Here is a 13,273-nt window from a genome sequence, read left to right on the forward strand (position 1 = left end):
ATCAACAGCTATTTTGTGTGACTAGTGTTAGACCTTAAAAACTCTCGAGTGGAAGAGGGATTAAGTACAACCTCAAAGGCTGTGACTTGGTAACGTAACCAACATTATGCAAGCAAGCTTAGCCTGGAAGCTCACAAAGGGGGGTGCCTCCTCACTGTTGGTCTGTTTTGATTGATTTTATTTTATCACATATGTTGTTATTATGATATACTATTTTATATATACTGCGTGTGTGTATCTGTACATGCATGTATGCGCTCACTCACTCTCTTACACACACACACACACACACACACACACACACACACACACACACACACACACACACACACACACACACACACACACACATACACACATACACACATACACACATACACACACACACATACATACACAAACACACACATACATACATACACACATACATACACACACACATACACACACACATACATACACACACACATACATACACACACACACACACATACATACACACACACACACACATACATACACACACATACATACATACACACATACATACATACACACATACATACATACACGTAGGAATCTTGCATTTTATATACACTGATTCCAACTTGACAATGATAACTATAAAAATAGAAAAGGTCACTAAGGCATATATGATTAGTAGTTTTCAAATAGTTTTTAGGAGCAGTAAATAAAAAGACAGTGTTTAAAAAAACTTGGAAGGATATTTATTATTTAAGTATGGCCACTTTACAACAATAAACAATTTCTGTAAAAGGAAATCAGCAAAATGATAAATATCACACTGAACTCATGTTACATTTCAATCCTCCCCCTTACTACTACGCACTATCAACAACTTAAGGTCTCTCAATTGCCAGCACTTCACTTAATAGCAAAATCATTTTAAATAATTTCAATATAATGATTTTATCAGAACATAAAATGAAATTGACTATTCTGTAATTAATTTTTTTTATACAAAACTGATCATTTTTTAATTAATCAAATAACAAGGAACAAAAAGCATACTGACACCCTTGCAACTAGTCCACTCCTTTCATTCCATTCCATCAGCGATATGATGTGGGAGCAGGGCCGGATTATGACCTTTTGGGGCCCCTAGGCTAAAGAAATTATGGGGCCCCCTCAGACAGAGCCACCCTCTAACTCGGCTGCACCCGTCTTGAATATTTTTTACTCGTGATATATTTTAGCGACATTTACATAGCTTGAAGTAAACTTATTGCAAATTCTTTGAATAAACTAGCATAGCTATCTTTTGTTTGTCAATAAAAATATTCTTTAAATACCACTATTTTACTATGTTTCAACACAACCGTAGTGGGGAAAAAAAGAAAAAAAAATATATATAACCAGCATTATAACAATAAAACAATCAAAATCAATATGAGTTTGTATATATATTGATATCATTTCAGTTTATGAAGCTATTTAGAAGTTATAATATCTAGAAAATTAAAATCACTGCTTTATAAAGATTTCTAAGATTTAAACATTCTGAACTAAAATCAAACATGTTATCTACTTGAAAGACTAAAACATTCGTTTCCTTGCTTTGCTTCCTGCAAAGTCTTCAATAATTTTATCAAATGACAGCTCTCGCAATTTGTCACTTTCGATACACATTACATTGAGTGAAGTTAGATATTCTTGAGAGTGAAGAGAGAAGCCGTTTTTTTATCCGCTTTAACTGAGAAAAACTTCGCTCACCAGAACAGTTTGTTACCAGGCTGAACTTTGTCTTCAAAGATAACAGTATAAAGATCTTGATGACTGAATTTCTTTTGTTCAGAACATTTCTTTTTCATATGGAGGTGGAAATGCCTTAATTTGGCTAAGAATGTCTCATCCACATCTTCAGGGTATGCTTCAATCCAGTTTTTGACTCCCGTTGACATCGTTTCCTCTGAATTTTCTAGATAAGTAAGGAATGAAAAAGTTTGGGTAATAAATGTGTACACCTCTGCTTTTTTTGAAAGATTTGATTCCAATGCTTCCAAGATGGGATTGAAAGACTTCAGTTGAAATGTGTCTTGTGGGGAAAGTTGCTCTTCTGGCTCTGCAGGATCAGAAAGTTCATCAAAATGTCTTTTTCTTTTTCTTGCCCTTTTAGATGTACTTCTGTAGTCAACATTGGGAACATGACTTTTTGCTTCATTTTCAATATTTCCAAAATCTTTTTTTTAAACTATTAGTAAATGCTGACAGAGAAGAATAAAGAGTGGCACAGGTTACCAAAGAAATCTCAGGATCCTGCAAAGATTTGCTCACTTTGTGAAATTCTGATAAAATGCAGTTCCATAATTCAAGCGTAATATAAAATTCTAGGTCAGACATTTTGTCTAAGAATATCTTTCTCAGCTTGTATCTGTTCAGAGAGTTTTGAATCTAAATTTGTGGAGCGCTTTCTGAAAAGAAATGATAAATTTCCTGAATGATGCCGAAAAAATTAACCGCTTCAAGCGAGCAATCTGCTGCAGCTTGGCCTATCAGATTGAGCAAATGACCGGCACATGGAACAAGTAGGCATATTTGTTTTGCTTTAAGATGTGAGTTTGTACGCAATTGTATTTACCACTCATGTTAGCGGCGTTGTCGTATGATTTTGAGAAGTCAATGCCACATTCATTCACTAAATAATCAACAACCAAATTAGCCATATAAAGACTAGTGTGCTCTTCCAATTTTAAGAATGTTATAAATATTTCAACTGGAACTCCTGTTTGAGGTGACACATATCTCAAAATTATGGTCAATTGGTCCATATGAGAAAGATCTGGGGTAGAATCTACACTAAGGCTGAAAAACCCTGCTTGCTTTATTTCATCCAAAATAGATTGCAACACGTGTTTTCCCATCAGCAAGATTAACTCATCGCCTATGGTTTATGAGAGATATGAAGTTGAACCTGTGCCCTTGTTACCATAGTTTTCTGTGATTGGATAAAAACAGGTCAAATTTGGAAATCAGTTCTAACAATCCCAAGTAGTTCCCATTGTTGGGGGATCCTATTATTTAACTGTCTCCTCTAAAAGCCAATCCATGTTCACTTAATGTTTTGATCACTTCTACACATCTGTGAAGTACTTGCTTCAAATACTCTTTCTCAGCTTGTATCTGTTCAGAGAGTTTTGAATCTAAATTTGCGGAGCACTTTCTACTCAAATGAGTGAGTACTGAGTTTCTGTGCTCCATTGAGTTTTCATGAGATTGGATGAAGTTTGTGTTTTTCCAATCAGAGAAACCATGTGTTACCAAAGCTCCACTTGAAGAAGAAAATAACTTACAGACAAAACAAAAAACACATCTTGTTGAGGGAGAATATACCAGCCATTCTCTATTGAATTTTTCTCAATTGGCTTTTATTCCTTGGAAGATGCCTTTAGAACAATATATGTTTTGTTTTTTGAAGATATGCTTTGATTTTGCAAAATTGTCATTCCAGTGCTGACAATCAGAAGGACCTTTGTCAATCCAATAAGTCCTGTCTTCATCTGACAGAGAGTGCCATTTCGAAAGATCATTACTGCTTTGATTTTCAGTTTCTTTTCACTCTTCATTTTCATCACTGGAAATGTCCCTCTGTTCGACTTCCACATGAGGACTTATGGATCAAGATAACTGTGATATTTCTTCTTCTAGCTCGCAAACTGACTCAGACTCTAAATTCTGCTCACCACTGCATTCACCTACTTTGAGTTCAGTTGATTCAATTTGGGTACTAGAATCTTGTTCTGGAGCAGTCTCTTCTAAGTAAGTTTGTATTATGAATTTATCTAACTTGGGAATCTGCTGAAGCTGCTGTTGAAGTTGCTGCTTCTTTTTCCTTTTTTGAAATCCACTTTCATGCTGCTTCATAATTATAATTGGACTGAGATAAAGAATCTAAAAAAAAGGAGATTTGTTAAAATACATGTTGAAGTAGAATTTTTTTTACATTGTCTAGCCAAAAAAGTGAGCTAAAAACAAAATATAAGCTACATTCACAAATAAATGTTTAGCAAGATGATAAACGAACATGGACTGGAGTCCCATGATTTACAGCTAGGGCGCCAAACTGGGGCCCCTGATCTCAAATAAACGGCTTTAAACTGGGGCCCCTTCTCTCAAATAAAGGGCCTCAAACAGGGACCCTTTATCTCAAAAAAGGGGCCACAAATGCAATGCAAAATATTAAAATATTATACTCAATTAAAAAAAAAAAAAAATTAAAATCTTTTAGCAGGGCCCCTCAAGCCTGGGGCCCCTAAGCTTAAGGGGCTCTAGGCTGCAGCCTATACTAGCCTATAGGATAATCCGGCCCTGTGTGGGAGTTATCAGCCCATAATGATTTACTCTGAAAGAGAAAAAGATAAATTAGAACATGAAAAATAGACAAATTTGTTTAAAGTTCTACTCTACTTTTGATTCAGTCTATAAAGCTATCAGGAAGCAATTGTAAGTTCTATGTAAATCATTATAATTAGGAGTACTACAGCTGTGTCCACACTCTTTTTAGTACCTGGCAGGTATGACTCTTAACCCAAGGTCTGTGAGTTTATGTACTGTCCTCTTTAGATTTGTGAGTTTTGTTACATGTGTGCTCAACCACCAAGGAGTCTATTACTTGGCGATAGTGACCACGCCTGATTTCCCTATTCCTTGAATTTGTGGGAAAATGTGTTTTTCTTTCTAATACTATTAATATTGACATCATTCTTACTGATATTATGATTACTAAATTGTTATTAAAATATTAATAATATCAAAGACAATAAAATAATAGAAATGAGGCTTTCAAAAAATCAAAGAAAAGGGTAAACAGGTGAGACAGGTAAGACTAATAGCTGATTCCTTGGTGACTAAACACTTGTAGAGCCATCTATGTGTAAAGACAATAGATGAACTTTTATTACAGTGGGCATGGCATTATAGTCTTGCCACCTGCACTAACTGGGTTAAGTCTGCCAACTTTGTTGGCAAACTTTGATTTTGAGGGTACAGGGCCATTAAGCTGCCTGTCTCAACTAAAGTAAGGCTTAGTATAATCAATTTACAAGCAAAAACTACTGTGGTATATAAGCAAAGTGGGTAGTGTGGTTCATTTGTAACAGGGCACACTGATTATAATATTTATAGAAATACAAATATCTGTATCTAATTATTTAAGCATATATATATCTACATCTATCTATCTATCTATATAGATATATATATACACACACTCAATTACACTCTCTCTCATTTCGCAAGTAAGCACGTATGCATGCATGCACACACACACATGCTGGAAGATGGAATGTATGCTTAAATTAGTGTTTTGGCTGGCCTGCAGTTCATGTGATAATGTGTATGAACCTTACAAAACTTAGGTAACAAAATATGTAAATTCACAAATACTGAACAAAGTAAATTAGTCTATGCATCAAGTGATATGGCACTGAGCTCTAAAATTCCTGGCAGTGGTCAGCAAACTCCCCTGAGAAATATTTTGTTGAGATTTAACCAACACATGTCAAAACACTGTAACTGCTGTCAGCAACTACATTCTATTTAAAGCAACTCCACAAATATGTTCTTGCTCAAGGAATTGATAATTGCACAAATAAAAGAGCATTATAAGACTACCCCCATCCATTTACTGGACAAGAAATAGTGTACAAATTTAAACAATGATCCATACAGAATACATTCCAAGAGTGAGCCCTGTGATTCCCAGATCTGGAAGTTATGAATAAGTTGTATGAAAATGGTCACTATAGATTTCATGTTACTGTGCAATAGCAACACTTACTGCAAGCAAGAGGGAGGTCTGAACTGACGACATCAAATAAACTCTTATGCAATTACATATTCAAAATGGGGTCTTTACTGTACTCTTTCACATATCTATCTGAAGGCCCAGGTACCAATTTAAACATATGACAACATACATGATAGTATGCTCTTTGTGTGCATGTTTGTTTGTGTTAAGGAATGATCTTTTTTCAAACACACATGCTCAACATGTTAAGTCTCTTTGAAATGGCCTGACCGAAGTGAAAGGGACTAGCTTGTCCAAAACACAAGCGAGTGTCTGAATAGGATTGTTAGGATAAGCTTATTAACAAATATTGGAATGAACAGTTCTGGCTGCACAAAGATATCAAAGATATTAAAACACAAAGCTAATACCTAATAGAATCCATGAAAAAACACTATCAGTTATGGAAGACAATCCGTAGAAAATACAGGAATGCCAAGACCATGATCACTTATTGAAGATACGAGAACAGAGACACATGCACTTCCATGGCCTCCATGCCTTTGGCACTCTAGCAAAAAGACACCTAACCTCCATCAGGAATATTCTGGAAAAATAAATTTGTAGACCACCCTGTTAATTTGCCAAGCTCTATCTTACCAAAAATATTTGTGGTGGTTTACTGGTTCTTGCTGGAGCACTGAAGGCATGGGGCTGTAGTGCTTGTAGGCCTTAGTCTTGGGCAGATAGGGTCCTAGTTCAAGAGTTGTTTTCAGTGCAATGTTGCTACCACAATGCCCATCACCAGTTATTGATCAAACACCTTTCCTTCTCAGCTACATAGCAATGAATGATATTAATCATGACTTTGGAATTTGTCTGAAACATGTCTGAAAAGGCCCTTTACAAGAGGCACCCATACCGGTATTTCAGATGCACAGGTACTTTGGGAGGGGACCGAGCATGGGTCGGAATAACCACGTGAACGCAACTTACTGCGACAAAAAGCCATGATGTTTCTGACTACCTTAAAATCACATAGTACGGTAATGACTGAACTTTGTTATTAGTTTAAGAAATAAAAAAGGGATTTGAATGGAAGTATTGAATTGAGTTGCGTGTGCCGACTGACTTTAGCAGATGACTATGTGAACATTGCAACACTGCCAAAACAGTTATATTCAATAAACAACATTTCACTAAAAGTGGGTGCAAATCATTTAAAATTTTGATATCTTTCACAGTGCAAACAGCAAAACCTTGTAACACGCGCCGCCCTAACCAACTGGGTGAAGAGACCGTGTACTCCTTTATATCGGTCTACATTTCCCTGTCCATTAATGTTATCGACCGAAAGTATCACGAGATCATGTAGGACATAATCATATATCAATATATATTGCATAGCCAGCTATGGCAGAGGGATAACTTATGCAATCCTTTAAGTTTACTTACATCGAGATGAGCTAACACAATCAGCTGATACCTGTTTACCAGGGAAGGGTAACAGGTTCCAAAAATTAAGGGTTAATTTAATTATTTCCTTCAATCATAGTCTTAAAAGATTTAATAACTACGTGCATTATCTATCTAATAATATGTACTAAGGAGAATACTTGCAGAGAATGTATATTGGTGATATCAATTTTTAAGAAGAGCTTGAGGTCGCCGCAAGAGCAGCATCTCTTCGCTGATTGGCTAGCGCGAGGCAAACACTGTGACGTCACTCTCGCCTGAAATTCGTAGTTGAGCGTTTTCCATGGCGGATGTGTCTGTGTGTCACTCTGATAAAATCTTCCCAAATCTGATTCATCTGAGGACTTGAAATGGTAAGTACTTGAAATATGCAACGCGCGGGTATTCAAGACATCTGTGGAAGTGAAATAAAGCGCCTGATGACCCGATGTTCGCCGAAATTTCGTTCGAGATAAGTGGGGGACGAAAATGGCTATTTGGGAACTAGTTTTGATGTTCAAGACGGTTTTTCAGTGTGTTATTGCGCTTGCATTTAGAATTGGCGAAAAGAAAATCTGCAGTATGAATAGTATTGATGAAATTACCCAGAGTTAGCCAAAATGGCAGTCGGTGTCTCGAAGAACAAACTCCTTCCTGGTGTCGAATTGTACGTATCTGCGAAGGTGTTTGATAGTGTATTTACATGTTTAACACATATGAAACATTTAAAAATCGTTCAGAAACTTCAGGAGTTCAATTCAGATGAAATATAGAGAGGTGACGATATTTTCCGTTTGCCTCGCTCTATTACCATCAGTTTTCGTTGGAATTGTAGATGTAGACGTAACGTAACATCCCATTAGCTTCTTTATGCGTATTGAACTTCATGTTTGAGATTCGGTGAGAAATGAGTGTGTTAGACGTGAAGTTCGCCTTATCGGGGTCGGTGTGCCAGTTTGGTGTCCGCCACAAGTTTGTGTGTTCGGGCGAGGCCACTGCGGCCGCGGGGGAGGACGCCCGTCGCTCTCGTCCCCAGCTGCTCTCAGCGTAACCACGTAGGCCTAATAGAGAAAGGGCGATGGGGAGTTGCTCCGTAGTTTTTCCTCGAAAATCGTGGTCTAAAGTGGACAGACGGGAGTAGAACTGCACGTAGCACCGAAATGGCATTCCGTGCACACCTCGACGTGAAGGGAAACTCCTCCAACCACCCCGTGAGCTGAGTAAAACTCGGGAGATGTGGAGTCCGGTTTTTTGACAAAGTCCGGCGCGTTGGCGTGGCGTTTTGAAGTGAAACGGGCACTGCAGGGGATATATAATACACGGAATACCTTCTGATGTGTTTCCCCCCGTAACTAGAACCAAGTGAACGAAAGGTGCTTTCCAGAGTGCTGTGAGGTCAGCAGTGTTGTTGTGGCGGTCGTGAGTGGGGCTAGAAACAGCAGTCAGGGTGGTGGGAGTTGGTGTAGTTGGTCCACCCTGCTGTGGTCTCTACGACACTCCACCTCCTGCTTCTCCCTCGCTGTCGCGTTCATTTCTCATTCAAGTGGGCGTTTGTTGAAAAGTCACGGAGAACAATTTGTCAGAAGGAAGAGGAAGGTTGATAACCTGTCCCACGTCAAGGAATTGATACTTCCCTCAAGTGTGTTGTCGTGAAGGTAAGTCACTGGAGATAGTGAGTCACATATGCATACCTTTCCTTTTGCACTTCACGCCCGCGTATCTGGGCGTGAGGGGGGGGGGGGGGTCAGGCTGGGCACCGTGTTGTTATTTGGGCGGGGAGGAGGAGGGGGAGAGGAGGGAGGGGGTGGGGCCAGTGAAACAAGCAAGTTAATGTGCTCGTGCCTTGGGTGCTTCCTTGGGTGTTGAGGTGGCACTCCCCCTGTGCCAGTATCGCGGCTAGGAGTGCCACCCCCGTACGTTTGACATACGGCGAGTTGCAGTGTCAGCAATGTGTGGCTCATTCGTTCGCTTGGTATCCCGGGATAGTTCTTATTGATTACTTCCAATAAAAGAGTCCACCTTTCTTATCTCGTTGTGGAGACCTCCGTAAATGTTGCAGAGTCCTCTTGACATGTTCAAAGGATTTCGGGAGTCACTCAGGGCAGCTCTTGTGGAGGTTGATAGTGTTTGTTATTGAGGAACCCAAGTGATTCTTTGCAGTGGTTTTTATGGGGACTGAAGCGAAAGATTGAGGTTTTTAAAGTACTTCAGCTAGTGGAAGAGGCGAAGTGCTCACGTGCTTTAGGACGGAGTGCCTTCGCCGTAGACTGTGTCGAGAGAGATGTCGAAATGTGCTGCGGGGAAGAGGGAGCCCTTGAGTGTTGAGAGGGCGAAGGAAATGGGTTGCTGTTGGATCAGTGTTTTTGCGTCGAAGTTGATTCCATGCAGGCTGTGTGCGCTCGAGCCCCCCTTGTGTTTATGATGAGATGCGGTACTAGGTGAGACTTAGGCTTGTTACATAACGCGGTGGAGGTTTCAGCTTCGTCTCCCATCATTCCTGTAACGCGTATTAAATATAGCATGGGTAACAAACCTTTCTAGAACTGTAAAGTTCCGAGTCATAGAACTTAAAATACAATCTAAAAATCGACCATTCTGAGGGGCCGACACCCACACTGGGATTAATAGGTGCCGTTGGAGACAGGTGGCGTGGCGCTATTGCAGACATAGGCTGCAATGTTCAGAGCGGCCAACAGATGACGGGACTTGTAGTGTTGTGGGGGTCGAGGGAACTTGGCGAGTGGGGTTACAGCTCTGAAACCTCTCTTTGAAAATCTTACTGTGGTTATTGAGTACTGCATTTCTCCATTGGTTGCAGATAATTATATGGACATGTACTTGATTATAGAAGCCAGTTATGTGACTGCCAGAGTAGCCAATACCTACATGATATGCGGCGTTAGATGCATACCCAAAGCACAGGTGTAGCTGGGTGAACAGTAGTTGATATCAAGCTGGATGGGGAAGACCCAGAGGAGGCTCCTTTCGAACGTAGGAGCTGAGGTCATGCCTGACCGCATCCTGCAGGATTTATTTTTGTTAGGGTTGTGCCAATACAAATATCGCAAGTGAAAACTGAGGTCAATATGGCTGGCAGGACAGCCTAGAGATGAAGCGCCTGATGCCGACTAGGAAAAAGGCATTTCGCGATCTCTGGAGTGAAGATGGCCAGACGAGGATTGGAATCTGTCATGTTTATGAAGTGAAACCGTTTACCGGGGCAGATTGGAATGGGATGTGATGAAGAAGTGCAGCGAAGACTTAGATAGGGAGTTGTAGTAAAGCAGCTGAAGGCGTGCGGTTGGCCGTTTGGTTAGAGCTGCAACTCGTGAACCAGAGGAAAGCGGTATAAAACAGATGAGAGTCTCCGTTAAACTTACAGTAGGTATATTCTATAGTTGATATGTTATTTTAATGAATGGTGTGAAACCAGACATTAGTGCTGATTGGAATTTATGGAAATGTAACGAACGATGAGAGATCAGTGAACTTTGCGAAAGGGGAGCACAGTGAAGGTGACATCAACTGGCTTCGATATGTGGACTTCCCAATGCTCTTGTAGGCTTTGTGACCCGCGTGAAGAAAGTTCCTTGTCATAGACTGCAAGGTGCAAGGCTAAGCTAGGTGTTATGAATATTATGTGAATCGTGGCTCGGGAGTTTGAAATAAGAAAGGTGTCCCGAAAGATTAGGCATTGAAGGCATGCGAACCTAGGGACGTAGTTCCGTAAGCCAAACATGCTGGAAAGGACTCGTTTGGGCCCATACAAACAGACGAGACAAGACCGTGAGATGGGGACTAGGGTGTGTCTTGACCCTAAGCCTCAGTGAACATACGAGACCGGTGTGCGGGTGATGAGGACTGGGAAGCACACGCGAAGATGGAAATGTTTATGTGCCTCCGACAATGCCTAAGGGCATTCGCAGGCTTTGATTGCTCGTCTGCTGGCGAGCAAGGTTCAGTTCAGATTAGAGAAACGGAGGCTGGGAGGGGATCTTCTCTCTCTCTCTCTCTCTCTCTCTCTCTCTCTCTCTCTCTCTCTCTCCCTCCCTCCCTCCCTCCCTCCCTCCCTCCCTCCCTCCCTCCCTCCCTCCCTCCCTCCCCCTCTCTCCCTCTCCCTCTCCCTCTCCCTCTCCCTCTCCCTCTCCCTCTCCCTCTCCCTCTCCCTCTCTCTCTCTCTCTCTCTCTCTCTCTCTCTCTCTCTCTCTCTCTCTCCCTCTCTCCCTCTCTCCCTCTCCTCTCTCTCTCTCCCTCTCCTCTCTCTCTCTCCCCTCCTCTCTCTCTCTCCCCTCCTCTCTCTCTCTCCCCTCCTCTCTCTCTCTCCCCTCCTCTCTCTCTCTCCCCTCCTCTCTCTCTCTCCCCTCCTCTCTCTCTCTCCCCTCCTCTCTCTCTCCCCTCCTCTCTCTCTCTCCCCTCCTCTCTCTCTCCCCCCTCTCTCTCTCTCCCCCCCTCTCTCTCTCTCTCCCCCCCCTCTCTCTCTCTCTCCCCCCCCCCTCTCTCTCTCTCTCCCCCCCCCCTCTCTCTCTCTCTCCCCCCCTCTCTCTCTCTCTCCCCCCCTCTCTCTCTCTCTCCCCCCCTCTCTCTCTCTCTCCCCCCCTCTCTCTCTCTCTCCCCCCCTCTCTCTCTCTCTCTCCCCCCCCCTCTCTCTCTCTCTCTCTCTCCCCCCCTCTCTCTCTCTCTCTCTCCCCCCCCTCTCTCTCTCTCTCTCCCCCCCTCTCTCTCTCTCTCCCCCCCTCTCTCTCTCTCTCTCCCCCCCTCTCTCTCTCCCCCCCTCTCTCTCTCCCCCCCCCCTCTCTCTCTCTCTCTCTCTCTCTCTCTCTCTCTCTCTCTCTCTCTCTCTCTCTCTCTCTCTCTCTCTCTCTCTCTCTCTCTCTCTCTCTACCTACCTACCTACCTACCTAATTCCCTTGCTTAATGTTTCTTTGGCCTCTATCTCTCCCTTCGGTGGCTCAGAGAGGGATAGAGCCAGTTGCAGAGGGAGGTAGGGGTAGAGACAGTAGCAGAGGGTGGGAGAGGTAGAGATGGGCGGAAAGGCGGGAGAGGTAGAGATGGGCAGAGGGGAGGGAGAGGTAGAGAGAGACGGGAGGGAGGAAGGGAGAGGTAGAGAGAGACGGGAGGGAGGGAGGGAGAGGTAGAGAGAGACGGGAAGGAGGGAGGTAGAGGTAGAGAGAGACGGGAGGGAAGGAGGGAGAGGTAGAGAGAGACGGGAGGGAGGGAGGGAGGGAGAGGTAGAGGTAGAGAGAGACGGGAGGGAGGGAGGGAGGGAGAGGTAGAGGTAGAGAGAGACGGGAGGGAGGGAGGGAGAGGTAGAGAGAGACGGGAGGGAGGGAGGGAGAGGTAGAGAGAGACGGGAGGGAGGGAGGGAGAGGTAGAGAGAGACGGGAGGGAGGGAGGGAGAGGTAGAGAGAGACGGGAGGGAGGGAGGGAGAGGTAGAGAGAGACGGGAGGGAGGGAGGGAGAGGTAGAGAGAGACGGGAGGGAGGGAGGGAGGGAGGGAGAGGTAGAGAGAGACGGGAGGGAGGGAGGGAGAGGTAGAGAGAGACGAGAGGGAGGGAGGAAGAGGTAGAGAGAGACGGGAAGGAGGGAGGGAGGGAGAGGTAGCGAGAGACGGGAGGGAGGGAGGGAGAGGTAGCGAAAGACGGGAGGGAGGGAGGGAGAGGTAGCGAGAGACGGGAGGGAGGGAGGGAGAGGTAGCGAGAGACGGGAGGGAGGGAGGGAGAGGTAGCGAGAGACGGGAGGGAGGGAGGGAGAGGTAGAAAGAGATGGAGGCAAGGAGAGTTGGGGAGATAGAGTTGGAAGTAGAAGCCTAGGCAGAGCGATTGAGAGCGAGAGAGCGAAAGCTCGACTTGTTAAAACAAGTCTTCCACTCATGACGGACCGCGGTGGTCGAGGAGAGGACTGCCAGATGGTTCAGCGTAATCAGAGGGGCGGAACGGAGAAGTAATGGTGCAAGGGGGAGAGCAACGGGGCCCCGACGGGATAGAGGCTTGAGCGCCTGCGAGGTGCGAGTGCTTGTGCAGGTGAGCCTTCAGGACTAGTTGGGAAGGTGAGAGGACAGAGGCTACGAATTAA

The 13,273-nt window shown here is 43.3% G+C and overlaps 1 protein-coding gene and 1 long non-coding RNA gene across 8 annotated transcripts in view; one reads left to right on the plus strand and one right to left on the minus strand.

The window, feature by feature from the left end:
• Window positions 1-705: 705 nt before the first annotated feature.
• Window positions 706-7,235, minus strand: LOC125046129. The gene is made up of 2 exons (XR_007116622.1): window positions 6,407-7,235; window positions 706-4,360 (listed from the first exon to the last, which is right to left on the minus strand). It is a non-coding gene; the product is annotated as an uncharacterized LOC125046129 (long non-coding RNA).
• A 204-nt stretch (window positions 7,236-7,439) lies between these two features.
• The window catches only part of LOC125046216 (paired amphipathic helix protein Sin3a-like), a 61,353-nt gene continuing 55,519 nt past the window's right edge, over window positions 7,440-13,273 (plus strand). For 6 of the 7 annotated variants that reach the window (XM_047643931.1, XM_047643934.1, XM_047643936.1 and 3 more), the window contains exon 1: window positions 8,271-8,856. The gene's annotated coding sequence lies outside the window, so the exon portion shown is untranslated. Of the gene's footprint in view, window positions 7,576-8,270; window positions 8,857-13,273 lie in introns of those variants that run through there. The other variant, XM_047643933.1, reaches the window with a different exon arrangement.

Source organism: Penaeus chinensis, chromosome 38, assembly GCF_019202785.1.
Source record: "Penaeus chinensis breed Huanghai No. 1 chromosome 38, ASM1920278v2, whole genome shotgun sequence".
Classification (NCBI taxonomy): Eukaryota; Metazoa; Arthropoda; class Malacostraca; order Decapoda; family Penaeidae; genus Penaeus; species Penaeus chinensis.